Consider the following 13,603-nt stretch of genomic DNA (forward strand, 5'->3'; position numbering starts at 1 on the left):
TTTGCCAGAGCCAGCCGCACAGAGGCTGGAGCATCCAGGCAGAGGGAATGGCATATGCGAAATCAGTGTGAAACAGCCTGGTATGAGCTCTGAGTGCCCAGATGGAAGGAGGTCCCTGGGGCTAGAGCACAGTCTGCAGAGGGCAGAGTGGTAGATGAGTTTCGTAAGCAGGGGGAGGCCTTTTAAGCCCAGATGAGGAATTAGAATTTTATTCTAAAGACAGTGGGACTTTAAGATTTTAAGCAAAATTAAGATAAGTTGCCATATTCATGGAAGTTTTTAAAATTAATTAATTAATTTATTTGGCTGTTTTGGGTCTTGGTTGCAGCATGTGGCATCCTTCCATTGCGGCACATGGGCTCTTCGCTGCGGTGTACAAGCTTCTCTAATTGCAGCTCTCGGGCTTCTCTCTAGTTGTGGAATGCAGGCACCAGAGCACACGGTCTCAGTAGTTGTGGCGCGTGGGCTTAGTTGTCCCTCGGCATGTGGGATCTTAGTTCCCTAACCAGGGATTGAACCCACATCCCCTGCACTGGAAGGCAGATTCTTAATCACTGGACCACCAGGGAAGTCCCCATGGGAACTTAGTCTGTGTTAAGGGCAACATTTCAAAACTCTGGTAAATGTTGAACTACCTAAATATTCTATAAATGGTGAGATCTCCACCTCACAATATATACAAAAATAAATTCCAGATGATTAAAGATCTAAGTGCAAAAAAAAAACTCTATAGAATTGCAGATGACAATAAAGATAAGTTTTTTAATAATCTTTGCATGAGAAAGCACTTCCTAAAACAGCAATGCAAAACAATAAAAGACTGACAGTTATGACTACATAAAAGTAAAAAACTTTGAAAGATATCATAAATATGTGATAATGGTATTATGGTTTTGTAAAAAAAAATAGAGATGTATACTGGAGGATTTAGGGTAAATGTCTTAATGTCTATAATTTTTTATTAAATTAAAAAAATTTTATAATACTTAAAATACTTTATCAGAAACAAGATAATGAAACAAATATGACAAAATGTTATCAGTTACCACATCTAGGTAATGAGTATATGGAGATTCACTAGTCTTTCTACTTTTCTATGTATGAAATCTTAATAATAGAAAAAAAATGTTTATTTAAAAAAGAAGGAAAGAAATGTTGAAAGACAAGAGATAGACTTGAGAAAAAATTTGCTCAGATATTAACAAACAAGAGTTTAATGTTGTAATATATGAAGAGTTTCTGTAAATAAATGCTAAAATGGCAAATGAATAGAAAGATGAACTGAGAGTATGAACAGGTACTTCACAGAAGAAATGCAAATTGTCAGTAAATATTGTGGACAAAAAGCATTGCCTGGCATTTCAGTAAACAATTACTGTTGCAGCCATCACGCCCTCAGCCAAGGCAGCTGCCCTGATGGTGCACCCTGAGGGGAACTCAGGACAGAGAAAAACTAGATGCTGGCCCTTCATAGTTAAGGTGCATATCAAAGGAATAATTTCAATGAGCCCAGACTCTTGCATCTTCCCATACTAAAGCACTAAAATCATTAACTTGAAATGTCTGGTTTGGGGCATTAGCAGTAATCTTTTGATGTTCAACTACATGTTTTGTTTTGTGCTTTTCAGCAAAAGCTCCTGTATATCCTGGCTCCTCCCTTAGCTCTTTGGAACAGTTCCCCAGAGCTATCTGGGAGGCTGCCTTCCCAAGCTATAGTCCTCAGTAAGTTCCTTGAATAAAAACATAACTCCAAACTGTTAGGTTGTGCAATTTTTTCTCAATGGACAGTATGAATAGCCGCTTGATGTAAGTTATCACAGAAGTGCAGTTTTTAGGGACTTCCCTGGTGGCACAGTGGTTAAGAATCTGCCTGCCAATGCAGGGGACACAGGTTCTATCCCTGGTCTGGGAAGATCCCACATTCCACGAGCAACTAAGTCTGTGAGCCACAACTACTGAGCTTGAGCTCTAGAGCCTGCGCGCCAGGGCTACTGAAGCCCATGCAGGGCAACTACTGAAGCCCGTGCGCCTAGAGCTCACACTCCACAACAAGAGAAGCCACTGCAATGAGAAGCCCACGCCCGCAACAAAGAGTAGTCCTTGCTCGCTGCAATTAGAGAAAGCCTGTGCACAGCAATGAAGATGCAACACAGCCAAGAAAAAAGAAATGCAGTTTCTAAAAAGTGTTGCCATTTTAGAATATATATGATTGGTAAGAAATTGAAAAGATCAATCCCGTGAAGTGTTAACAAAGGTGGGGGGACATGGCAGTCCAAAATTAAAGCATGTATTACCTTTGCAATGAAATAAGTAACTGAAAAATTAAAAATATAGACCCAACCTTGCCACTTGCCTTCCATGCTTCTTGCTGCCCTTGGTCTAGCAGTTGGTCCTGCCCATCCCAGGGCTTCACCCTTACTTTCTTTGCTGCAGCCACAGTGGCTTCTCAGTTGCTCAACATGCCATCTCCTTAACCAACAGGTTTTGGGTAGGACTGTGGATTCCTTAATAAGTGTCAACCATCATTTCAAACACCCCTGTTACTGGCCCCATTTTACAGATGGGGAAAGAGAGGCACAGAGAACTAATAGGTAGTGGAGGTGGTGTCAGAGCCCATACCTAACCCCAAGCTATCCTTCTCTGCTCCCTGCTCCAGAATGCTGGCCTTCCTCCCACCCCAGGGTCACCCACAGTGTGCCTTCCTCAGAGAAGCCTTCTGGGACCACTCCCTCCCACCTTCCCTTATGGGAGGGGCTACCTTCCATAGGTGATGGCTACAGCACAGAGCATCACCTTCATAACTTGATTACACCAAACAAATGTAACGATGTGGTACATGGTTTAAGTCTCTTCCCACCTCTCTATCTCCCACTCCCACCAAAGGAACATGAGCTCTATCTTGTTCACCCATGCCTAGCACGTCCAGACTGGCAAACAGTGATACTTATTTATATTTATAAAATAAAATGTAGGAAATGTCCGTATTTTTTAGAGATGTGTACTGAAGCATTCAGCGGTAAAACATTTTGATGGTTGTAATTTACTTTAAAATACTTCAGTGGAAGCAAGATGAAGCAGATACGATCAATTTCATTCACATGTTGGTTTGTGTACATCCAAGTAAATGACAAGCCAGTTTGCTTTTGTCTGCATTTTTACTCAAAACATTTTTTTATTCCTTTCCTCTCTCTATTCCCATTTTCCCAGGTAACTTTGCAGTGGCTGACTCTCTCAGACTCTACTTTCTTTTCCAGGGGAAAACCACTTTCCCTATCTGTCAGAGAGCACAATCTCCATGAGCAAGTTTACATTCAGAGAAAGCCCACGTTTTTTGTTTTTGTTTTTTTTTTAATTTTTACTTTATACTGGAGTATAGTTGATTTACAATCCACAATATATTTTCAAAAATGTATACAACTTAATAGAAAATAAAACAAACAACCCAATTAAAAAATAGAGAGGGGATCTGAATAGACATTTTTCCAAAAAAGACATACAAATGGCCAACAGGTACAGGAAAAGGTGCTCAACATCACTAATCATCAGGGAAATGCAAATCAAAACTGCAATAAAATATCACCTCACACCTGTAAGAATGGCTATTACCAAAAAGACAAGAAATAACAAGTGTTGGCAAGGATGTGGAAGAAAGGGAACCCTTATGCACTGCCGGAGGGAATGCAAATTAGTGCAACCACCATGGAAAACAGTGAGGAGGTTCCTCAAAAAATTAAAACTAGAACTACTATATAACTCAGCAGTTCCACTTCTTGGCATCCATCCAAAGGAAACAAAATCCCTATCTTGAAAATATATCTATAACCCAGTGTTCAATGCAGCACCACCCACAATAGCCAAGACATGGAAACAACAAGAGTTCATCAAGAGATGAATGGGTTTTTTAAAATGTGGCATATATACAGTCAAATATTAGTCATAAAAAGAAGGAAATCCTGCCATTTTTGACGACATGGATGGATATTGAGGGCATCACACTAAGTGAAGTCAGACAGAGAAAGACAAATACCAATACTGTATGATCTCACTTATATGTGAAATCTAAAAAAAAATACCCCAAAAGTGAGACCAAAGCCGTAGATAGAGAACATATTGATGATTGCCAGAGGCAGTGGGCGAAATGGGTGAAGGTAGTCAAAAGCTACAAATTTCCAATTATAAAATAAGTCATGGGAATGTAACATACAACATGGTGTGCAGAGTTAATACTACTGTATTACATACTTGAAAGTTGCTGAGAGAGAGATCCTTTTTTTTTTTTTAACCAGTCATCTTTTATTGTTAATTTTCCATTAGGATATGAAAGGATTCTGGGCTGCCAGGCAAAGGTCATGGTCAGGAATGTAGAGTGTGTCCTCTTCAGTGGTACTCATTTGGCTACTCATGTTTATGGAAGATTTATTTTCTTTTTACCTTATTCCTTCATCTGCAACATATTCCTCTGTCATCTCATTTTGTCTAATTTACTGTGTTTGTGGTCTCCTTTCTGCAGGCTGCAGGGTCATAGTTCCTCTTGCTTCTGGTCTCTGCCCCCAGTGGGTGAGATTGGTCCAGGGGCTTGTGTAGGCTTCCTGGTGGGAGGGATTGGTGCCTGTGCTCTGGTGGGTGGAGCTGGGTCTTGTCCCTCTGGTGGGCAGGGCCATGTCAAGGGGTGTGTTTTGAGGTGTCTGTGAGCTTAGTACAACTTTAGGCTGATGGGTGATGGGTGGGACTGTGTTCCTGTCTTGCTGGTTGTTTGGCATGAGGCGTCCTGCACTGGAGCTTGCAGGCTGTTGGGTGGAGCCAGGTCTTGGTGCTGAAATGGGGACCTCTGGAAGAGCTCATGCCAATTAATATTCCCTGGGGCCAGGAATTCTCTGGTGGTCCAGCGGTCAGGACTTGGCACTCCCACCACAGGGACTCAGATTTGACCCCCAGCTGGGGAACCAAGACCCCAAAATCCAGGATCGTAGTTCCGTGAGCAGGGATTGAACTCAGGCCCTAGCCAGTGAAAGTGTGGAGTCCTAACCACGGGACTGCCAGGGAATTCACATGTTTAAGTTCCTTATAAGAATGGCAGTAGTTGAAAAGCACATAAGCTGCCAGCACCATAGAAAGCCCAGCAACACTTCCCCTCTTCACGTTAAAATACTTGTGGTAATACCGGTAATAACCTCTTTGAAATGCTCCAGCAATGTATTTAAGGATGAAATCCTGCATTAGTATCCAGTGTGGCAGCTCCCCTAATTTGACATCCAGGAACTTCTCCTTCAGTGGTACAACTGATGCCATCTTGGAGTCCTGGCTATCTGCTCCAATATGAACTCTTCCATGTTGAGCAAGGTTTGAAGCATCACTAAAGGCCTTCCCACATTCTTTATCTTCATAGAGTTTCTCACCACTATGAATTCTCTGATGCAGAAAAAGAGATGAACGTTTTCCAGATATAAAAGTTTTTCTATCGCTGATTATTTTATAACTTGAATCCAAATCTGTACTCCAGCTTCTTGTTTCTTCCCTCACAACCATCCAGGGTTCTTTCTCTTGCTCCAATAAAACAATTATGTCTGGCTTAGAAATGGAATGGCCCACTGAGACCAAGTTACTATAGTTCTCCATCATCACATCCCAGTACAACTTCTCCTGAACAAGGTCGAGAAATTCCCACTCATGCTGACAGAACTCTATGGCCACATCCTTGAATGTTATTGGTCCATGGGCCATGGTTTTAGACCTTTCAGAGCTGATCAGTCCTCATGGTTCGTTTACCAGAAAAACACAGTGTTCAGAAAACCCAAACTGTCCCTTGCGGGCTTGGACTACCTCTGCGCAGTCATTTCTGTGGCGACCTATGCCAGTTTCTTGCTTGGATGGAGAAAGCCCATGTTAAGGAGACCCAAATGACAGCCCCTTTGGGATAAATGATTCTCTCAGCAAATAGGCTTGTGGACCAGACTCAAGCCTGCTTACCTGCTTGCAACCCACTGGCCTTATTCTCTCATTGCTTTTTTCTTAAATACCTGAAAGCTGTGCATTGGAGAAAGTGGTTTTACCAGCAGCTGAAGCAAGAATTCTACAAATCCACGCAAGTGAATCCTTTCCAACTGCGGTCTCTCTGGGTAGCGCATTCACAGAAGACACAAGACTCAGGACCCCTCTGTCACTGTTATTTTTTCCTTGGCCTCCTTCAGCATTTGCAGCTTAATGTCAGATGCCTTAAGCACACTTTATTATTTTATGAGAATGTAATTCATGTGTATTCGAGCTATGAAAGTGTTCTGGTTACCGTTGCCAGATACCCCTGGGATCCTGATTAATGCTTGCCCCACTGACTCTCTAGAAGGTGTGTGGCCCATTTGGATATAAGGTGTGGAATTCTCAGATACTCTGGTTCAAGAACTCCTGGCTCAAGGATGCATTGCCTAACCCTTCCCTGATCTTTCACATTCTCTCCCCACTGTCTTGTATCCTCAGCTTTCTCCCATTTCCTCTCACTTTTCCATCATGTATTTCCAGGTTTCCTTTATCTTAAAAAAAAAACTTACACACACACGCACCCATACACACACACACACAGCAAAAAAAAAACAAAAAAAACAAAACCTTCATTTAATGATGTTAGCTCTGTCCAGCTCCTCTTCTTCCCTTTGCTTCCACCTTCTGGACCAAGGAAATAGCTAAGACACAAGATGCCGGAATTTGGAAACAGAGAAGACCCTGAGATGGCTCTGCTGCTATTCACCCCCAAGCATGTCACTTAACCTCTCTGGGCTTGAATTTACTTATCTGCAAATTATACATAATAGGTGATTGTTATGTCTCAAAGTCTTTATGAGGCTCTCATAAGTTAATGAATATTCAACATATCTTAATATAAAATGTGCCTGAAAGCCCTTTGTAAATTATAGAGCACAGTGAAATTGTGAATTTGTAAGAATGGCAGTAATGTTCTGTGCTCACTAGTTCATCATCCCTTTCTAATCTGGCCTCTACCCTACTGCTGCTCAGTTGAAGCCCCTTTCAGCCATGACTGTGACTAGCACCCTCCCCCCCTGAAAGTAAGGCCATTGTTAGTCACCCCCTCAAATCCCAGCAGAGCCTTTAATGTCCCATAGTAAGGAGTGGTTAGATAGATTATGGCATATCCACATTATGGACCACTATGCAGCTGTAAAAGAATGAGGAAGTTCTTTTTATTCTGATGTGGAAAGATCTCCAAACTCTATTATTAACTGGAAAACAAAAGCAAGGAGAAAAAGAGTCTATGCAGTAAATTACCATTTGTGTGGGGGAAATGGAGGCAAAAGAGAAATGTTTGTGGATGCATAAAATATCTTTGGAGACATGCAGAAGAAACATAACTCTTGCTGCCTCTGTGAAGAAGAGCTGGGGAGCTGGGGAATCTATATCCAAAAGTACATCTATTAGCTTTGTAACAAACAAAAGACTGGTCCCCAAAGATGTCCATGACCTAATCCCTGAAACCTGGGAATATGTCACTTTATGTGGCAAAAAGGACTTTGCAGATATGATTGGTATGATTCAGTTAAGGATCTTGAAATGAAAAGGTCATCCTGGATTGTCCAGGTAGACCTGATATCATCACAAGTGTCCTTATATAGGGGAGGCAGGAGTTTGAGCGTCAGAGAAGGAGATGTGATGATGGAAGCAGAGGTCAGAGTGATGCCATTGCTGGAAGGGGACCACAGATAGCATTCTTTGGAAAGGCAAATAATGGATTCTCCCCAGAGCCTCTGGAAGGAATGCAGCCCCAAGATAATATATTTGTATTGTTTTAAGCCATTAAGGTTGTGGTAATTTTTTACAGCAGCAGTCAGCAGCTAATACAGTGGCTTAAACAAAAACATTTACTCAAAATCCTGAGGCAGCTTCCAGTTCCAGGAGAAGATGATATAGACTCATTTTTCCTGGCTCCTCCCATCTAAAAACAACCAAATGCCATGGAAAGACTTCTACAGACAATCCTACTCTGAAGGACTCTTAAAGATGGAAAGAAGAAAGTGGACTGGCTGGGGACCTCATGTCTTGAAGAACAACACCATGGTGAATTCCCTGGGTGTTCTTTTATCTTCCATAGATCCTGGGTACCAGCCAGCCTGCAACCTGAAACCAACAACAGACAACAGATTAAAAAAAAATGGACAAAAAGAGAGAAAGAGAAAGAAAGAGCAAGAAGAAGCAAGCAAGAAAGAGATGGAAGGAAGGAGGGAAGGAAGGAAGGAAGGAGAGGAGGAAGGAAGCAAAGCCTGTTCTCTCTGGCTAAAGGACCTGGAAAAGACAATGATAGCAAAGCCTTAGTGGGGAGACTCATACCCTGTGGTAGCAGCAGGCCCAACCCGCTCACAGCAGCAGCAAGAAGCAGAAATGAATTTCCAACCCATCCTTCACCCCACAGTCACAGACAGCAGCAGACTGATCTGCCCATAGTGGTGGTAATAGCAAAATGCACGTCGGCCAACCCATCCCATGCCCTACCCTCCAACCCCCAACAACAGTCAACCCAATCTGCCCACATCAGTGGAAACAGAGAAACCCAGAAGCCAAGCTCATCCACTGTCCCACACCAGGTGACAACAGGCAAGCCCCTCCAAATTCACTAGTAGTGCCAGCAGGCTCAGTGTCTCCAGCCTCTATGCAGTGACAGAAGGTAACCCAGGGCATCTCCCTTCATCTGCCTAATGACACCAAGCAGCCCAGGGAAGCACCTTTAACTCATGTAGGCATCATGTGTAGGGATCCAGTTGGAGCATAAGCAGAGCCAGAAGAACAATGTGGATCAGAACAGCATTGCAAGGGCTCAGAAAACTAAACTGTCATTGAAATGATAGCCTACAAAAGTAAACCTTAAAGAAAAAACTAAAAAGGGTGGCTGCCTAGTAAAATAGAAGATTTATATAAGATCAAGAGTCTCCTAACATTATATGCAAAATGTCCAAATACTATAAAAAAATCACTTGTCATACCAAGAAGCAGGAAAATCACAACTTGAATGAGAAAAGATAATCAAATGACACCACTAGTGAGACGAATCATTTGTTGGAATTATCTGGCAAAGATTTTATTTGTTTGTTTGTTTTTTGTGTGTTTTTTTTTTGTGGTACACGGGCCTCTCATCGCTGTGGCCTCTCCCGCTGCGGAGCACAGGCTCCAGACGCACAGGCTCAGCGGCCATGGCTCATGGGCCCAGCCACTCTGCGGCATGTGGGATCTTCCCGGACCGGGGCACGAACCCGTGTCCCCTGCATCGGCAGGTGGACTCTCAACCACTGCGCCACCAGGGAAGCCCTGGCAAAGATTTTAAAGCAGCCACTATAAAATGGTTTCAGCAAGCAATTATGAAATCCCCAGAAACATGAAAAAATTGAAAACCTCAGCAAAGAAATAGAAGTTACAAAAAAGAACCAAGTGAAAATTATAGAACTGAAAAGTACAACCACTAAAATAAAAAACTCACAGGATAGGCTTAATGGTAAAGTGAAGATTACAAAAGATGGAATCACTGGACTTGAGGACTATTCAATCAAATTCACTCAATCTGAAAAAGAGCTAAAAGAGACTAGGGAAAAAGAGGGACCTGTGGGACAGTAACAAAAGCTCTAACATATATATCATCAGAATCCCAGAAGACAAGAGAGACTGTAGGACTAAACAAACATTCAAAGAAATAATGGCTGAAGTAGTGGTGAAAGACAGAAACCTACAGATTCAAGAGCTAAGTGAACCTGAAATAAGATAAATCTAAAAAACTCCTCATCAAAACATATCATAATTAAACTTCTGAAAACTAAAGAAAAAAATCTTCAGAGCAACAAGAGAGAAATGATGCATTACTTACAGGCAAATACCAATTCAAATGACAGCAGATTTCTCATCTGAAATCATGGAGGCCAGAATGAAGTGGCACAACTTTTTTCAAGTGCTGGCAGAAAGGAACTAACAACCACATCTCTCCTGAGTTCCTGTCCTGTAGTTCTAATTTCCCACAGGACATTCTACTCAGATGCAGCCTCGTCCACTTAAACAAAATATATAAAATCCAAGTATATGTATCTGCTTTCCCTCAGGCTAATATTCTCATTTAATGTATCTAAATTGTCAATGGCATTAACATTTTCTAAGTCACTTAGTCATGATGGAGTCATCATGACTTTAACCTCTAACGCCTTTACTTCACTATAGCATGCAGTGGTGAAGAGCTGAGACCCAGCAGCCAAAATGCCTGGGTGTGATCTTGACTTTACCATTTATCAGTGTGTGTCCTTGAGCATGTGACTTAACCTACCTGTGTCTCAGTTTCTTCATCTGTAAAACAGGAATAACAATAATACTAGTTCAGGGTGTTGAAATAAGTTCAGATTTGTATGGTATTAGAACAGCATCTGGCACATCACATAGTCTTGGGGGGATTTTGGGTGTTGTTGTTTTTTTTTTTACTTAAAAGTCAAAGTTCTCACATCTGCCTTTTCTCTCTCTTCCTACTGCCATCACCTGCTCCACGCTTTCCTCTCCTTAGGCCCTCCTCATGGTTCTCCCTGCTGCCAGACACTTCCACACACTGTTGCTACCATATTGGTCTTTCTAAATCCAGTCAGTGTTGGATCCCATCCTGTTCCCCACAGAAACCTCCCAAGCTCTTTAATACCAACAGGGTGAAGCACAAACCCAGGTCTGTGTGATTCTAACCCTAGGATTCTTCCCTCTCCTTGGTTCTCTGACCTCATGCCCAAGCTCTATGGCCTCCAAGATATTCCTCCCTTCTCCAGCCCCACCCCCCACCCACGGCTGTACCCAGCTACTCATTTATGCTTTAATCCTACACATCAGGACCATCCTCTATTAACATGTGTACATCTGTTTTCCCCGTATAGACAGAAAGTTCCTGAAGGCCAGAGGCACAGAGCAGTGTTGGGCAAATACTGACCATTACATGAACCTATTCTATAGTCGCACCTCTTGTTCAGCCTCCTGGTGGAGTCAGCTTGACAACTTCTTTCTCTTTCCTACAACTGAAACCATATAATTTTAAACCAGGAGCAAGGGGCAGGGGGTGGGAGGTGGACTTGTACGTTCTGAGAAACATCATGGCAGAAGGAACAGTCCAATTGTAGGCATCAGAAGCAACAGCACTGCCACTAACAAGCAGAATATCCAGTGAGGCTCATACAACTTCTCTGACCCTCATTTCCATTTGCAAAATGAGGACATTAGCAAAACTCCAAGTCCTCCTCAGTCTCAAATGTTCCGTGACAAATCTCTGTGAGGGTGGATTCAGGAAACTGATTTTCAAATTGATTGAGTGGTGTGTTGTTAGTGCATGGAGAGTTAAACCACTCTTCATAACAATTCAGTTCCTGAGTTTAGCCTATCAGCCAGGGTTTATTAGAGACGACTAACTCTGCAGTACTGTGGGTTGAGTGCTGTGGAGGAACAGAAGTGATGTCTCACAGGATCCTTGGCCTTAAGGTGTTTATTATATAATCTGTTTATTATAATTATATAAAATAAAAGCTCACCAAGCTTATGATCCAGGAAATTACTTTGTTTACCTAAGATTTCTGTAAAATAAAGTTACATATGTTATGTAAGCTGTGTGAGCTATGAATTCTGTGTCATTTCTATATTATTTTATTTGAAATACACACATACATATATACTATATGTTTAGATATAAATATATGCATTGAAAATGTATGTATTTAAAATATCTCCATTAACAGGCTGGGTGTTTAAAAACTATTTAATAAACCAAATGATGTAGATTTTCAAACCTTCACAAAAATAGAGAGAATTGTACTATGTGCCCATCACCTAGCTTCAACAGTCATCAACTTTCTGCCATTCTTTTTCATCTATCTCTACCCACCCCTGCCCCTCTTTGTGTGTGTGCTAAAGCAATTCTTCTTAAGCTATCTGTGGTGAAGAATCCTTCTGTTTAATTTCCAATCCGTCATGGACCACATGCAGTTGGGCATGCAAGTTCAACAATACCCAACTGGGCTCTGCGCTGGTCAATGAGACAAGTCCACTCATAGCTGCTTGGATGCCATGACAATGCAAAGTTCTGTCACAGTTTCTAAACACTCATTGTCAATGTCTGCACTTACCACAGACTAATAGCACACCATTGGACCACAGACCACACTTTCAGTAACACTGTGCTACAGTATTTTAAGGCAAATCCAAGACATTCTTTTATTTCACCCATAGATTCAGCATGTATGTCTAATGGATAAGGACTTGGGGAAAAAAAACACACCACCAACCACTAATACCTCCAAGATAATCATCAATAACTCCTTAACATCATCTAATAGTCCGTGTTCTTACAGTTTTAGTTGAATCAGGATTTAAACAAGGATCTACCATTGCTTTTGGCTGACATATCTCTTAAGCCTCTTTTAATCTATAATCGTCTCCCTTTCCTTCAAAGACTGTTTTGAACCACTCTCTAGATTGGTTTATCATTAACTACAAAAGTTTCCCTGATTCATAATGTTTCAAGTGGGTTTTTCCTGAAATTTTTATAGTGTGCCCATGGGAAGGGCTTAAAAACAAATGACCTCTACTCTCCCCACCAAACTCCATGATCTATGCATGTTATGACCACACTGCCCACTCTCCAGACTGTTTTCATGGCTACAAAGTCATTCACATTACTGAGTACGTAAAAGTGCCAGTCACTCTCCCTGTCTTAACATCTCTGATTCTTTGTCTCCAATAGGACCATTCATATAACAGACACCTGTGAACATTGTTAATTGAACTATGGGTTTCCTTTGCCTTGATATGCCCCAGACAATGTTTACCAGATACAATCATATGCACGATATAGAATTGAGATATTTGGCGACATATGCACAATATAGACTTGAGATACCCTTTGATTGTTCGATTTGGACCAGATCCATCTGTGGACTTCACACAATGGCATTTTTCTTTTCCAGAAACCCTCTTATTACCACTAAGGATACAGAAGCTCAAGTAGTTTTGTGTCTTCACTGTCCAACACTCCATGTAGAGTCATAGACTTTTAGAACAGGAAAGGAAACTTAACAATTATGCAATCAAGCTCCCTGCAGCGAAGGAGATAAGGCCCCTTTGACTAGTTATCTAGACATCTAGATGCCCCCTAGACAAGAGCTAGGTCTCTGACCTACAGGGGAGACTCTGTACACTTGGGGATATCACTCTCTGTGCCCCTCAGGGTTCTGGATGGCACATAACAGGAGTAGACTGGCTAACTTTAGTAGAAGGATAATGGGAGCTAACATAATTGACCAGAAGCCTGGATAACTGGGTTTTAAGGACAGGCAGGATCTGAGAGAGGCTGGGCAGCAGGAACACAGCTGAGGTCATGCTGCAGGGACGGACTGATTTGAATGTCTCTAACCCTGGCCCTGCTGCTCCTCTGGCCGATGGACACCACCACAGCTGAGGCCAAGAGCCCAAGTGCCTCTGCTGCCATGGAATTCTGAACTGTCCCTGAGTCTAAATTAAAAATCCGGGGTGGGAACACCTGAGTTGCTGAGGCTAGATAATGTGACTGTCCTCTTCAGCCAGGGGTCAGGGAAAGGGCCATCTGGCT

This window comes from Mesoplodon bidens (genome assembly GCF_964165515.1).
Source record: "Mesoplodon bidens genome assembly, chromosome: 15".
In the NCBI taxonomy this organism is placed as follows: Eukaryota; Metazoa; Chordata; class Mammalia; order Artiodactyla; family Ziphiidae; genus Mesoplodon; species Mesoplodon bidens.